Below are 15,755 nucleotides of genomic sequence, written 5' to 3'. Positions count from 1 at the left end.
GATGGGGGTAGGTCAAAGTTTTGAAAACGGTATAGGTGCAATTTATTCAGAACAAAAAGCTAAGCTGATTGTAAATAACGTAGTTACAGAAGAATTTAAGATAGAGAAAGGAACAAGACAGGGTTGCCCAGTCTCCCCACTGCTTTTTATATCGGTCCTGGAGGTTTTGCTCAACATGATTAGGAAAGACCAATTGGTTAAAGGTATACAACTCGGAGCTAAACAGTACAAATTGAAAGCTTTTGCTGATGATTTAGTTTTGACACTACAGGAGCCAGAATCCAGTACAAAAAGAGTATTGCAATTAATTCAAGGATTTGGTCAAGTAGCAGGTTTTAAATTGAACAAGATGAAAACTAAGGTATTAGAGAAAAATCTTACAGAGATTGAGAAAGAGAGGTTTCAGAAGGAGACAGGATTAACATTAGTTAATAAAGTGAAATATTTAGGGGTTCATATGACTGCTAAAAATGTGAATTTGTTTAAAGATAACTATGAAAAATGTTGGTTAGAAGTAAAGAAAGATTTGGAAATATGGTCAAAATTGAAGCTATCATTGTTGGGCCGAATTGCTGCGATAAAGATGAATGTATTGCCTAGAATGTTGTTTTTGTTTCAAACATTGCAAATTGTGGACAAAATGGACTGTTTCAAGAGGTGGCAAAGAGATATTTCTAAATTTGTCTGGCAGGGCAAGAAGCCTAGAATAAAATTTAAAATATTAACAGATGCAAAGGAAAGAGGTGGATTTGCCCTGCCAGACCTTAAACTTTATCATGAATCAGCCGCATTTTGCTGGCTGAAAGATTGGCTACTTCTTGAAAACACAGACATTTTGGACTTAGAAGGTTTTGATAATGTGTTTGGATGGCATGCATATTTATGGTATGACAAGGTTAAAGCGCATAAGGCCTTCAAGAACCATATTGTCAGGAAAGCACTGTTTAATGTTTGGGTGAGATATAAGGATTTGTTGGAAAGTAAAACACCAAGGTGGCTGTCACCAATGGAGGCTAAGGCTTTGAAAAAAACTAATATGGAGACAAACTGGCCAAAATACTGTGAAATTTTAGAACAGGTTGGAGATAAACTAAAGTTGCAGAGTTTCGACAAACTAAAAACTAAAGTTCGAGACTGGCTTCATTATTATCAAATAAGGGAGGCTTTTAACTTAGATAAAAAGATTGGTTTCCAGGAGGAAAAATCTAAATTGGAAACTGAATTGTTAGAGTCTAAAACTAAGAATCTGTCAAGAATGTATAATTTGTTGCTGAAATGGAATACACAGGATGAAACGGTTAAATCTGTTATGATTAAATGGGCACAAGATTTTGGACATAATATTATGTTTGCTGACTGGGAACGGTTATGGACTACAGGTATGAAATTTACGGCTTGTAATGCCTTAAGAGAAAATATCATGAAAATGATTTATAGGTGGTACTTAACCCCAGTCAAGCTAGCAAAAATCTATCATTTGCCCGATAATAAATGTTGGAAATGTAAAGAAAATGAAGGTACTTTCTTTCACCTTTGGTGGACGTGCCCAAAGATCAAGGCCTTCTGGGAAATGATATATAATGAATTAAAAAAGGTATTGAAATATACTTTTCTAAAGAAACCAGAGGCCTTCCTCTTGGGCATGGTCGGCCAATTGGTGCGAAGGGAAGATAGAACTTTTTTCATGTATGCGACAGCAGCAGCAAGAATACTCATTGGGAAATACTGGAAGACACAAGAATTGCCTACCCGAGAAGAATGGCAGATGAAAGTGATGGACTATATGGAATTGGCTGAGATGACCGGCAGAATTCGAGACCAGGGAGAAGGGTCGATGGAAGAAGATTGGAAAAAATTTAAAATATATCTTCAAAAATATTGCAACATAAAAGAATGTTAGAAAGAGGTTGGAAAAAGAATATTAGGTCGTTTTGGCAGATATGATATAATGGATTAAGTAAAAATGAAGTATAGAAATTGATGGGATAGAGGAGGATTAATTATATTATTGAATGTTAAAATAAGTAAATGAAAAGAAGGTTAGAAGGATCTGCTGGAAATACGATTTAAACTAGAATACAAAGCTGGGAGGTGAGAGGAGGTCATGGAAATAAGTAAAAGGAAAAAAAGGTTAGGTAAAGGTTTAATCTGTTTTTTGCTTTATCTTAATGTAATGTATTTTCATATTTTTTTTAAGTTTTTCTTATTGTCTGTTTTTTGTTATATGTTTATTTTATTTTGTATGGCTTTTCTTTTCTTTCTTGTAATTTTAAATTTGGAATAAATATCATTTAAAAAAAAAAAAAGAGAATGTGGCAGGCTATTTCTGGAGCTCGTGTCGCTAATTGCTGATACTGTATCTACGGGAGATCGATGGGACGTCTGGCAGCCGGCTTGTGGGGCCATGATGGACTGTGTCTCCCTGGCAGTATCCCAATAGGATCTGCATGCCAAGGCTGGAGTAAGAAAGAGCCCTTGCCAGCTGGCCACGTTGGGGGCCTGCCTGGAGAGTGGAAGCCGGGGGTTGGAGGGGCATCGTGCTGCTCCTGGCAACCCCCACCCAACCCGACGTCCTCCTCCGCCTGAATCCCGCTTCCCCCGGGACGCACTTCCCATCCTGGAGCGGCTGGGGTGGGAGCGCTCCCCACCCCCCTTTCCAGACTCTCTTCGTTCTTCTTCTACATGCCTCGGGTGTTTTCCTGAGTGTATTTTCAGAACAACCCTCTGTGAGGGAGGCTAAGCTGGCCCAAGGACTGGCCCAAGAACTGGCCCAAGGTAGCTCAGCCAAGTTGCCAAGGCCAGCATTTAAGACCACGTACCCTTTCCCCTCAGATGATAAAGCCGGGATGAGTCATGCTAGCAGCCTGTGGCCTTGATGGGCTTTGAGGCAGCCCAGCCCCCTTGTCTGCAAGCAGGCTGCCTCCGGGGAGGAGCAGCACTTTTCTGATGGGACAGAAGCGCACGACTTCCCCCTCCCACTTGCCGCCCGCCCCAGTCTTTCTCCGGCAGCTCAGTTAAGTGCGCCAAGCGGCTCATCCCAGGTGGGAATTCGGGTGGCGCTGGTTGCAGAAGGAGAAGTGGCTGGCGCTAGCGGACACTCCCATTGTTCTTCTCAGGTAGGACTTCCGGGATCCAGACGAACGTTTTGCCAAAAAGTATGGCTTGACTACTGATTTCCCATTTAAAGGATGGCAAAAAGACCGAAGTTTGGAGGACAGGTGAAAAAACCACGAAATACATTTAAAGTTCTGCGAGATGCAAAGGAAAACTTGCGTTTTAAACTTGCATTTTACAGCTTGTTGCTTGGTGCGGTTAACGGAATGGGGATATTGAGAAAGAAGAGACTTGGAATTAGAAGGTCAGGATTTCAGGGTTAGATGGCTTGGATATTTGTGGTAGATCAAGTCAGAGTAAATGCGCACCTTGAGAACCACTGTATTAGATGTGTGTGGCGTATTAAGAATCTGAAAATAGATATAAAGTTAGTTTATACACAAAGACTCTATTTTGGGTTTCACCAGAAGACACTTTTTATAGACAAAAGGGGGACGGATAAAGAGAAATGGTTAATCTATTGAGAGTTCTTAAAGTGGAAACAGGGAGATTGTAAAATTTAAACAAGGGGTTTCTCTGTTACACTTAATAAAAGCAGGTTGGGGTGTTGTTTATGGGTTCTTTTTCCGGGGGGGGGGGGTGCTGTTGCTGATGTTAATTTTTTATCTCTTTAGTTTGGATTATATGATTTACGTGGAATCTTATTATTCATGTGGATTTTTTTTCAATTTCGTTGTGTACTTTTTGATATTTTGTTCATTGTTTATGACTAGTTTTGTTATGTTTGCAGTTATCTAATATTTTTTTTTTTTTGTAAGCTGCCTTGCACATGGTTTGAAATTTGGAAAGGCAACATACAAATAAATGATTGATTGATTGATTGATTGAGAGATTCTAGTTGGAAATGAAGACTTGGGGTATGGAAGAGTGGAAGAGGGGTTTTGAGATACAATTGTGCACATCATGTGATATCAAAAATGTACAAACTTTTGTTGAAATCCTAAATGGAAGAGGAACAGATTAAAAAGTGCATGATTAAAGAGGCAGGATTTCCTATTTTTTTTTTGTTATATTGTACAGTTGGAATAGTGGTAACATATGTGGACTAAAGAGTTAAAATATACATTGAGTTATGACTTAAAATAGACTTTTAAATATATATATATATTTAAGTATTGTTGGTATCTAACTCCTGAGAAGTTATTTAGAATACATGAAAACATACCAAATATTTGTTGGAAATGTCAAGAAGATGAAGGGAGATTTTCTCGTGCTTGGTGGACATGTGAAATAGCTTAAAACATGAGATACAAATACATACATTGTTTTTGAAGGTTCCTATTCAACTGTTGGGACTTACCGATATACAGAAAGCCTTTCCTGATCATAGCGCTGCAGCAGCTCCCAGCCAAGTGCTAGGAAATGTTCCCCAGCAGATGCCATGCTAGGAGGTCCTGCACCACTGGGTTTTTCAGGCATTCAGAGAAATTGTGGATTTTAGGACTTAGAAATGGGTCAGTAGCTTCATTTGGCATTGCCAGAAATGACTGCCCCTTCAAAATCTGTTTCTAACACGTACAATGATTTAATAATAATAATTTTTATTATTTCTACCCCGCTCATCTGGCTGGGTTTCCCTAGCCACTCGGGGCGGCTTCCAGGAAAATATTAAAACATCAGTCAGAAGGCCCTCAGCACTGGACCTCAGTGTCCGGGCTGACCGATGGGGCTGTATTGAAGCACAATAGGGGGTGGCGTGGGGACTTTGCGCCGGTGATCGATGGTCAAGAAAAGGCAACCTTTGTGCTGTTTTATGTCAGGAGTTGGGAATTCTAGAAGTAGTACTCCTTTTTGCACGTTCTTACTTCCTGTACTGCTTGAATGGAAGAGGAAAACTTCACTTACTAATTAATTATGTTAAGCGAGGCAAATGTTAGGTCAGGAAGCTCAGCGCAGTATACCTGAAGGAGCATCTCCACCCCCATCATTCGGCCCGGAGGTCCTCCTCCGAGGGTCTTCTGTTGGTTCCCTCCCGGCGAGAAGCGAGGTTGCAGGGAACCAGGCAGAGGGAGGGCCTTCTCGGTGGTGGCAGCCTCTCTGTGGAACGCCCTCCCTACAGGTGACAAGGAGATGAGCAACTATCAAACCTCTGGAAGGCAGCCCTTTATAGGGAGGCTTTGAATGTTTGTTGCTGTAATATGTGTTGGTGAGGCATCTGATGAAGACCTGCATTTTAAAATGAGCTTAAAAATATATATTTGTAAATGTTTGTATCTCTCATGCCAGGCAGAAACCAGCTGAATACTCTGGCAGCTGTTTATCTTCCTGTTCAAGGGCCCCACTGATCTATAGCAGTATTTCAGGGTTGTAAAAGGAAATTACAGGCTGGGAGCAAAAGGTCACACTGACCATACAAATTACAGAATACAATCAAGCTGCAAAAACACAGTTAAGAGTTGGTAAATAGTGAAATTTATTGTTTAACAGAAGACTCGAGCCATATTTTCATAAGGTTAAAGGGTAAATTGAAGAAGTTGCTTTTAGAAACAGCAGCTGGCTAGGGAAAGAGGCTTCTCTCCGAAGCTGCTTTGAAGCTTCAGAGAACTTAGAGAACTTAGCTTTTACTAAGTTCCTTTTACTAAGTTCCTTTCCTTCTAAAAAGCTATGTATGTTAATGTATGAAATATATTGGCTTAAATGTAATTATGCAAAGGATTTAGAGAGTAAGAAATGTTAGATTCTTATGTTAGATTCTTATTTCATTGATGGTGTGTGAGAAGGTGAACCCAAGATCTCTTTAAGATAAAAATTAAAAACCATGCACCATCTGCTTTAGCCATCTGGTTTGCAGTGAATAGGGCAACAGGGGCCAAAGGTTATCTGGTAATTAAGGTGCCTGGTTGAGGCAAATGTAAGATATATGGCTACTTGTTTGCCATTTATGGATAGAAGGAAATATAGCTCTTTGTCTCCCATAAAAGGTAATAGGAAATGGGTGTATCTTTTAAGATTGGTTCTAGCAAACAGCCAATAGGAATTTCAACCAGGCTGATTGGACAGAGGCAGCCAAAGGAGGAGCAAGGGGGCTGGGCTGAGGGAATATAAGTGCTGGCCATCAGGGCTGGAGTGGGCAGAGCTTTGGTATCCATATACCACTGTGTCTCTCATTTATTTGTCTGACAAATAAATTATTATTTTAATTTCTCTATTGCTGCGTTGAATATTTCATTCCAGCTAAGCGTTAACCACAAGCAGGGTGCTACATTGGAAGCCGCCCAGAGAGGCTGGGGAAACCCAGTGAGGTGGGTGGGATACAAATGACACAATTACATTTATAGCCCCCATTTCCTGCAAGGAGGTCCAGTTGGTGTGCAGAGTTCTCTCCCCCCCCCCCATTTTATCCTCACAACAACCCTTTGAGGTAGGTTAGGCTGAGCGTGAGTGCCTGGCCCAGGGTCACCCAGTGAGCTTCAGGGCTGAGTTTGAATGCCTGCCCCCAGCATTCCTCCTCTGCAAGGCCTGCCTCCTCCCATGGCAAAGTCTGCTCACACACTCTCAAGCCCCCATGGATGGCTGAGGCAGGTAAGGTTGTCTGTGTTGGAGGAGGGCAGGAGCAGGCAAGGTGAGCCATGCCCCCAAAGGAGGCAGCTGCAGCAGCCCCCTCCTCCTGCTGCCCTCCAGGAACAGGGCGGGGAGGGACCAGCCCCCAGGAAGGACATGTTTGCCTCCCTCTGCAGTGCTCAGAACAAGAGGGGAATGAGGCCACCCAGGCCCTCTGGAGCACAGAAGGGCTCACCATCCTTGACTTTCCCCCTTCAACTGCCTTTTTACCCAATCCCTCATTTTGAGGAAGTCTCCTCTTTTGAAGTCAAATGTGACTGTTTTGGATTTCCTTAGCAATTGCTGGTGATTGCTGGTGATTTCCCCGGGAGTAAAAAGGCCTACCTACTGTGGGCTTATTCTTGGGAATTACTTTGCAACAAAGAAGAAAGCTTTTCGTCTTCTGTTTCTTTTCATTTTTATGTTTTCAAAATGCTTGATATCTGACGCTGATTTCTGTATATTGTGTTTTCTTTGTTTTTCAAGCTTTCATAAAAAATAGCCTTTGAAACCAGCTGGTACAGTGGTCAGAAGACTTGCCTTCGTGTCCACAGAATGGAGAAGAAAAGTTCGCCCTACGAATCCCTGGGTGTGACCACAGAGACCTCCGGCTCCCACCTGGCTGAGCCTTCTCATTTCCAGCTCACTTCGATGCCCTCTGTTCCCAGAGATACCACTGGAAGAGCTGCTTCCCTTAGCCAGGAAGAGTCGGGGTCCCAGCAGCCTTCCCAGCAGGCCTCCCACATTTCCTCCTCCTTGGGCAGTGCTCCATTGCAGGTCCCCGAGCAGCTTTCCAAAGAAAGGCCCCATGGCACTGGCCAAAGTGCTTCCCTCCCATCTCTGGATGAGGTTTCTTCTTCCCAGTGCACCACCCAGGGAATGGGTCACCAGTGTGCAGTGACGTTCTCTAGCCTGCAGTCTGGGAGTAGGAAAAGTATGATCAGCTTTGAGGGCATCTCCTTTGAGAGTGCTCTCCAGGGGACCCAGGCTGTTTCCTCTACCTCTAAGTCTCCAGAGGGGTCTGTCCCAGCTCCAAGCACAGCTGATCTGGCTAAAGGCGGCCAGGGGCAAGGCCAGGTAAGTCCAGATTGAGAGGTAGGGAAAGGGCTTTGAGGCTGTAATGCCCTCCTTGAGTCTCTCCAGCTGGTTTGGACAACTGCCCCCATCCCTGACCCCTGGCCATACCGCCTGGGCCTGGTGAGAGATGGAGCCCCAGAACACCTGGAGTGCACCAGGCTGGGGAAGGATGTCGTGAGGTGGAAGGCAAAAGGAAGGCAGACAGCCCATCCCGGGGTCGGTCCTTTTCCTCCTGCGTGCCACATTTCCGAAAGGCAGCTTCTAGCTTAATGGCTCACCTGAGCCGCCATCCTTTAAACTGGGGAAGCAGCAGCGGCTCATCAGAACTCACAAGTTAGGAAGTCCTATGTTACAGTGCCCATCTTCTTGTTGTGTCCTGTTGGTGGGGAGAATCGTGCCGTTTTCCTGTGGGTGGGCAGCCAGCCAGCAGCAGGCTGGCAGGTGGGCCCAGGGAAATGGCTTTGTTGGGGGAGCCTCAGAACTCGTCCTCTGCATGTTTGTTCCCTGTTGCCCCAAAGTGGGAACTGTCTTGCAATTCAGGCTTGTGGCACACAGGTAGAGAAGGGGAGCCGTTTGTCTCTTCAGATGCCTGGGAGAAGAGAGCAGTGGGTGGGGGCAGCCTCTGCTCCCCCTTCTAGAAAGGAGGCCTTTGCCAACATGGGTGCAATTCTGCTCCGTGTGGGGAAAGTGTTTATCCATCATGGACTTGGGGGGATGCTGCTGCCCGCCAATATGGGCTTTGAAGGATATTTTTTTACTGTAGGCCTGTTTATTCTGCTCCATTTCAATGTATGCCTATTTTCGGACCTAGTTGTAAAGTACCTTGAGATTCCCACATAATAGGTTGCAGGTAAATACTCTAAAAATAAGAACTCCCCCCCCCCATCATGTCACAAAGTCAATTGACACAGAGCCTAAACTAATGCCAACGAGCTCTTCTACCTGGAAGTGCAACATCAGCCCTTCAACACATCAGCATGAGGTGCAGTTGTCACACGGCTACGACTCATAAGCCATGAATGCAGGTCTGAATAGTGCTCCTTTGGAAACCCCCACCCTCCATGCAGAAAAAGAGCATCTGTCCCTGAAATCCTTTCAGTATAAAGTGTATGAATGACAGGCAGCTAAAAAACTGTCTCCTCGGCTATTTGGCTCATGTTTCTCATAGAACACTTTGTGGGAGAGCTTGCTTGCAGATAGGGATAGCGCACGGTTGGAGAGCCTTTTTTTTGTAATTGCTCTGGTTGCTTAGAAGGGTAGTTGGAGGATGAAGTTAATCAAGTCAACTTTAATCGTTTAACCTGCCAGAAAAAGGGCCAGTTTAAAACAGCAGTTGTCTAGTTCACAGAGTTCCTGAACAAGCATGCATGGAAACACCGGTTTCTATAATAACTGAAATGTGCTTCATTTGCAACTAAGTAGATAACAGAGGTCAACCAGAGAATATTGAGAAGCAAAGCAGCTAGTAAGCCTGATCTTTATTAAAGCTGTTGCAACAGGGTGCTCCCCTCACACGCAGGAGGAAGGCCCACAACAAAGGTGTGCCCACCCTTATATAGACATTTTAAATTGCCCGCCCTGGAGTCCAAGACCACCCCCAGAAACATCATACATACATCACAGAAGGGGTGTAGCCCAAGACCACCCCCAGATACATCACACCTACATCATAGAAAAGGCGGTCCACAACAGAAATCTGAGTGCGTTGTTTATCTCCTGTCTGGCAGTTTACCTGTTAATGGTCACTTGATTGGATTACCTGGGGAACCTGGCCAGTCCTCTGAGATGGTAATCACTTAATTCCTGGGACAATGGGAAGGTTCCCTCTCCCTCCTTGGAGAGAAACATTTGGTCAGTTTGGGAGTCAAAATGGTTTCAGGACTGTATTCCTGTGCTGCTCCAGACATGTGGTTTCTATATTTATGCACGTGTTTGCTTGGTCCATTTATGAACATTTATGACCTATCTATGACCTTCAAATTCTTATAAGACCATCCTCCAGATGCATCTTGGAAGCAGGTTGCTGGCGCAACAGCCCTCCCCAAGCTCGGAGCGCTGGGGATGAGGGGCCTGCGGCTCTCCAGAGGCTGCTGGAGCCTGGGGACCACATCTGGAGCGGAAGAGGCGCGCCAAAACTCAACTCCTCACCTCGGTCTGGTTCCTACTTCAGCGAGAACTTCTTGGTTTATGCTGTGTAATTTACTGGTTTCTGCATTCAAAAATGGTGAGGCGCCTTGGGTTCCTTGGCCAGAAAGGCAGTGCGTTACAAATTAAATCATTCAGAAAGCTGGGGAAGGGACCTCCCAGCAAAGTCCCACCAATTCCTGCAAGCCGGTTGACGGGAAATGAGAATGGGGAGTTCAGGTGTGGTCGACCCCCCGTGGCCCGTCGCTCGCCGGACTGGCAGCCAACATGGCCGTGGGCTCCCCCTCTCTGCCACCTTGGGAAGTTCTCTGCCTACCGCTGAGTTTCCTCGGTGCCGCTAGCAAAGATGTTTCCGGCCTCTGTTATCTCCACCTCCCCGCGTCTCCAGCAGCCAATGATCGCTCGGGATCGGTCGCCGAAGAGTGAACCAGAAGCGCTTGAGGCTGCGTGCATCGATGTCTGCGTGCACCCCTGCGCAATAATGCGCAATGCCAATGATGCCCTGATTCCTTGCGTCACTCCTGCTCTCGCGCACATCCTTCCTCTTCTTTTGAGCCCTTTAAGAGCGTCTGGTGTCAGCGCCCCCTCCCTTTCCTCTAGTCCTCCCAAATCACTACACTTTCATGTTGCCTTTTGGCCTCCGTTGTTGAAGGAGCTCTTTTTAAGAGATCCGGGGTGGCATAGTGATTAGTTTGTCAGACTAGGACCTGGGAGAGACCTGGGTTCAAATCCTCCCACTCGGCCTCGAAGCTCCCTATGTGTGGCATTAGAGGCCAGTCCATGGAAGCCAACTCCTAGGGGTCGAGGTCCCTTTCGCCACCCCCTAATAAAATATTTGGGTGGGACAGTCGATTATGCGGGAAGGGGCTTACCTGCCCTCCCACAATATTTCATACAAGTTGCCCCCCCCCCGGGCCAGTCACTGCTTGTCACTCTAGCCTACCTCACAGGGTTGTCGTTGGGATTCGATTGCGCCACTCTGGACGCCACGTGGATGTCACATTGAGCTCCTCCGAGGAAAAGAGGGGATATAAATGCACTGAATGAATGAATAAATAGCACCCGACCAGGGTGTCGTGTTGAAATGTGTGCCCCTCCTTCTCTTTCGCTCCCTTTTTCGTGTGCCCATTTGCTCCACGCAGAATAATAGAAGAACAGAAGAACGTGGGGCAGTTGCCTTTTGCCAAGTCAGAGACTCCTGGTCTATAGAGCTCGGAATTGTCTCCACTGACTGGCAGCATCTCCTCATAGTCTTCTCCCAGCCCTGCTTGCTGGAGATGTCCCTGGGGACTAAGCCTGGGACCTTCTGAACTATAGCCCTTCTCCGCCCCTCGCGGCGACCCCTGGTGGATAAAGCCACGCGAAGGCCAGTCGCAAGGGTATGGGCACTCTGCATGCACTCAAAGGCACTGCAATGGTATTGCTAGAGAGTGCTGCGATGGGATTCAATCGGGAAGGGAGAACCCTGTACCTCTGCCACGTTAAGCTCCTTGGAGAACGAGGTGGGATACAAATGCAAACAAAGAAATATTTTGGACTACAACTCCCATCAACCACCATCAGCTGGGGCTGAGGGGAATTGTAGCTCAGAAACCTCCGGGGTGAGGCCCAAGGTTTCATCACACCTGCTCCGCCAAGGCACAGAACAGAAGAATCTGGCGGACACTGGTGTCCATCTAACCCACCGGTATTGTCTGCTGTGCTGGCACCAGCTCTCCGGCCAAGGGTCCTTTTAAGGGGGGGTGGGGGTGCCAGGGATTGAACCTGGAGCCTTTGGCATGCAAAGTGGGAGCACTTCACCACCGAGCAGATCTCTCCCCCCCCCATGGTGTCTGCTGTCAGAGGGGGCTCTGGCCAGGCAGGTTCTGCACAATGGGCGTGCCCAAGGGACTCCAGTGAGGCCCGCATCCCAGTCCACTGCTTGGCTGGACACTCAGTACTGCTCAGGATAGGAGGCTATTTCCTTGCAATGGTAGAAGAAGCTGAGCACCCGATTTAAACAAAAAATAAATAAACAATGTAGTATGTAATATGCATAGCATGTATCCAGGAAAAATAGAGCTTGCAAATTTTCTAATACACATGGGTCATCACTTCTTATTCCTGAGAATAAATTGAGGATCTTGTGTGACATTGTAATGATTCTGATTCTGATTATATTTAGACCCCGCCCACCCAGCTGGGATTCTCCAACCACAATTGTATATTGCCACAGAAAAAAATATTAAAAATTAAGAAGTTTAGTTGTTTGTGTCGCGAATTCCTCGCGGCGCTTTTAGCAGAAACGCTCAGAGTCCCAGGGTTTTCCAGTGCAGTCTTTTTAATGTGAGCTATATACAGGTATTTACAAAAACAGTCCATACAGAGTACCTGCTCCTTAAGGCAAACGAATACTCTCCACCACAGCACCACCATACCACAGCACAACCACCACAACCACAGTTACTGTTGAACAGGCTTTCCTTTTTAAAACAGGTGATAGCCAATCACATTAATCACACTCCTGCTGAGTCACTCTGACCCAGCACTTCACAGAGTATTGCATCATCCTGTTGAAGCCTGCAGACTTACTCAGTATCCTGCGAATCCCAACACTCCTCCTTAAGTCAAAGGCTTGAGACCTAATAATTCTCTTAAGTCTTGAAATTTAGGAGCATCCAAACATTTTGTATACAAATCCGCCATATTACATTTTGTGTTACAGTGCTGTACCTTTAACACATTTCTTTCCAAAGCATTTTTCACATTTCCGTATCTTATAGCAATATGTTTACTCTTGCTCTTAAAGTTCTGTTGGTTAGGAAGCTGTTGTGCAGCCATGTTGTCACTTAGCACAGTGATTGGCATTTCAGAAGGTATTCCAAGCTCTTTTGTTAGGCAAGCAAACCACTCTATTTGTGACACACATTCGCTTATGGCTGAGTACTCTGCTTCACAAGTACTTGTGGCAACAAATGTTTGTTTCTGGGATTTCCACTGAACTAGGGCATTTCCAATATATATGGCATAGCCAGTGGTAGACTTTCCATTTTCTCTGTCCTCCCAGCTGGCATCAGCATATGCTTACACTTGCTGATCATATCCTGTATCCAGCATCAGTTTGTAATCTTTTGTGCCTTTCAGATACCTTAGGATTCTTTTAAGTGCTACCCAATCTCTCTGAGCCGGGTCTGTACTTCTTTGGCTTAACATGTGCACTGCCAATGTTATGTCGGGTCTTGTCCAACAACTTAAATATAACAGAGAACCCAACAGAGAATGAAATGCTGTTGCATTCTCACATTTTTGTCCTTCTGGTTCATTTTTGTACTGGGTAGTTATGGGAGTGTCAACCTCATTTGCCCTCTCCATTCCATATGTCTTCAGTAACTTTTCGTTTTTTTCCTTCTGACTCAGAGAGTAGACGCCCTCTTCATTTCTCTGGACCTCTACTCTTAAGTAATTCTGAATCTCTCCCAAATACTTCAGTTTGTATTTGTTACCTAGGCTGTTTATAAACCAAGACACTTGCTTTTGTGCAGTTGTTATTAGACAGATATCGTCAACATACAAAAGTAAATAACAAACACTTCCTTGCACCATTGCTGAATATAAACAGGAATCAGCCAGGCTTTGTTTGAATCCCATCTTTTTCAAAGTTGTGTCTATGCATTCATGCCATAGACGTGCACTTTGGTGTAAACTGTACAGTGCCCTTTGCAGCTTTAACACCATGCTGTCTTTTTCCAGCTCATAACCTGGTATTTGCTGTAAATACACCTCGGCGTCAATAGGAGCATTTAAATATGCTGAGGCAACATCAAAATGATTAACTTTTAACCCTCTCAGACTTGCCATTGCTAAAACTGATTTTACTGTTTCAGCCTTTGCTGTTGGGGCAAACACTTCATCATAATGTATCATTTTCCTTTGTGTAAAGCCCCTTGCAACCAACCTGGCTTTCCTCTGACAACTACCATCAGCCAGCTTTTTCACTTTAAAAACCCACTTACAGCTTATGGGCTTTTTACCTTCAGGCAATTCTGTAGGTACAAACACATTGTTGTTTAGCAGAGAGTTATACTCTGCCTGCATTGCCTTTAACCACGCCTCTTTCTCTAGAGTAGGTAACTCTTGCACTTCTTCAAAGTTTTCTGGCTCAGTTACACAAACCCGGTTTATGGTGGCTGGGAACCCATAACGGTCTGGAGGTTGACCTTTATTACTTCTTGCAGACCTCCTTGGTTCATTAATCTCACCCCCTGGGCTACCTTCAGGACTGCTTTTGGGGTGGATTGATTCTGGAGATTTACCTCCTCCTGTCCCTGTTGTACTTTCTTTTCCCCCTTGCTCCATGCTAGCAGCTGGAGAAAAATGCTCAACCTTTACCTCCTCCCTTTCAGTTTCTCTAGGAGAGCTGCCAATTCTTAGCTTTGTTTCAACTGCCTTATCAGGTATGCTCAGCAGTAAAACTTTTTCTGGCAGCAGGTTTGCATGAATGAATGAATTTATTAATACGGTCACAGACCAGCGCCAACACACACAACATCACAGATCATAAAAAAAATATATCAAAAATACAGAGGACAATATGAGTATAACAAGCATTTAAATATAAAAAAATTAAAATTAATTATTAGCATGCCCCCTGCAATTAACATTTGGGGGTTTGGTCACCATGGGATACCACTTGCTTCCTGCGACTAATTGCAGCCGCACAGAATTTGGCTACATTTAATGTAGTCTTGGGATTCTTGTCCTCTAGCAGTGGTTCCAAACCATGGTTTTCCGACTCTTTCCTGGACTTCCGCAAAACAGGTGCAATAAAAGTCAAACGTATATCCTCATAAAGACGACAACGTAACAGTACATGTGAAGCAGTCTCAACCTCCAACGAGCCACAGGGGCAGACCCGCGCTGTGTATGGTTTACCCTCAAATCTGCCCTGAAGTAAGGCAGAAGGGAGAACGTTGAATCTGGCGAGGGTAAAAGACCGTCTGTATTTGGGTACCTGAAGACCTGACAGATAGTTAGCTGGAGAAAAACCTCTCCCATAGTCCCTTATTGCAGGATGTTTGATCATTTCACTCATGTGGCATTGTAATTCTACGTCCCAGATACGCTGGCGAATTGTAGTCCTAGCTTTCTCGAAGCCTGTCGCTATCAGGGTCTGCTGTGGGATCCCCAAGCCTTTAAGCTTTTCCAGCAGTGTAGCTTTCCATCTGGATTGGTAGGTATCCAATAAGGTCAAAGGTGCCAGCCCAACCGGGAAGAAAATAAGCTTTAGCCAGTAATTGCATGTATCTTGGGCCAATTTCTTTGCTCATTAAAACTGGCTGATTGACTATAACTCAAAAGATTTTTATCATCTTCAAACCTATAGGCTTTCGTACCACTTTCATACCCAAGAAATAGCAACTGCTGTGCCCTTTCCCCACCTTTTCTTCGGTTCTTTACAGGTATGTCAACCCACGCCTTTGTCCCAAAGATTCTCAAATGTTGCAAACTGGGACTTTTGTTATAGAGAATTTTATAGGGTATGTCATCTAGTACCCTTGACCACAAGCGATTCCCAATATAATTCGCGGTCTTAATACTCTCAGCCCAGTACTTAATTGGAAGATTTGCATCTGCTAACAATGCTTTCATTTGTGTCTGCAAGACACCTCCCCTACGCTCTGCTACTCCGTTCTCCTGAGGCGTTGCCACATTGGTAAGCCTATGTTTAATCCCTTGGGAACGCAACCAGTTTCTTAGGGAGCTTGCCATAAACTCTACTCCCCTGTCTGTCTGAATAGAGCACACCTTTTGGCCAAGTTGCCTTTCTACCCTTCTTACCCAGAACTTCAAAGTTTGGGCAACGTCAGACTTTTGCTTTAATGGATAGACCCAGCCAAATC

This window comes from Podarcis pityusensis, assembly GCF_964106645.2.
Source record: "Podarcis pityusensis genome assembly, chromosome: W".
NCBI lineage: Eukaryota > Metazoa > Chordata > Lepidosauria > Squamata > Lacertidae > Podarcis > Podarcis pityusensis.
Note: the sequence above shows the minus strand (reverse complement) of the source record.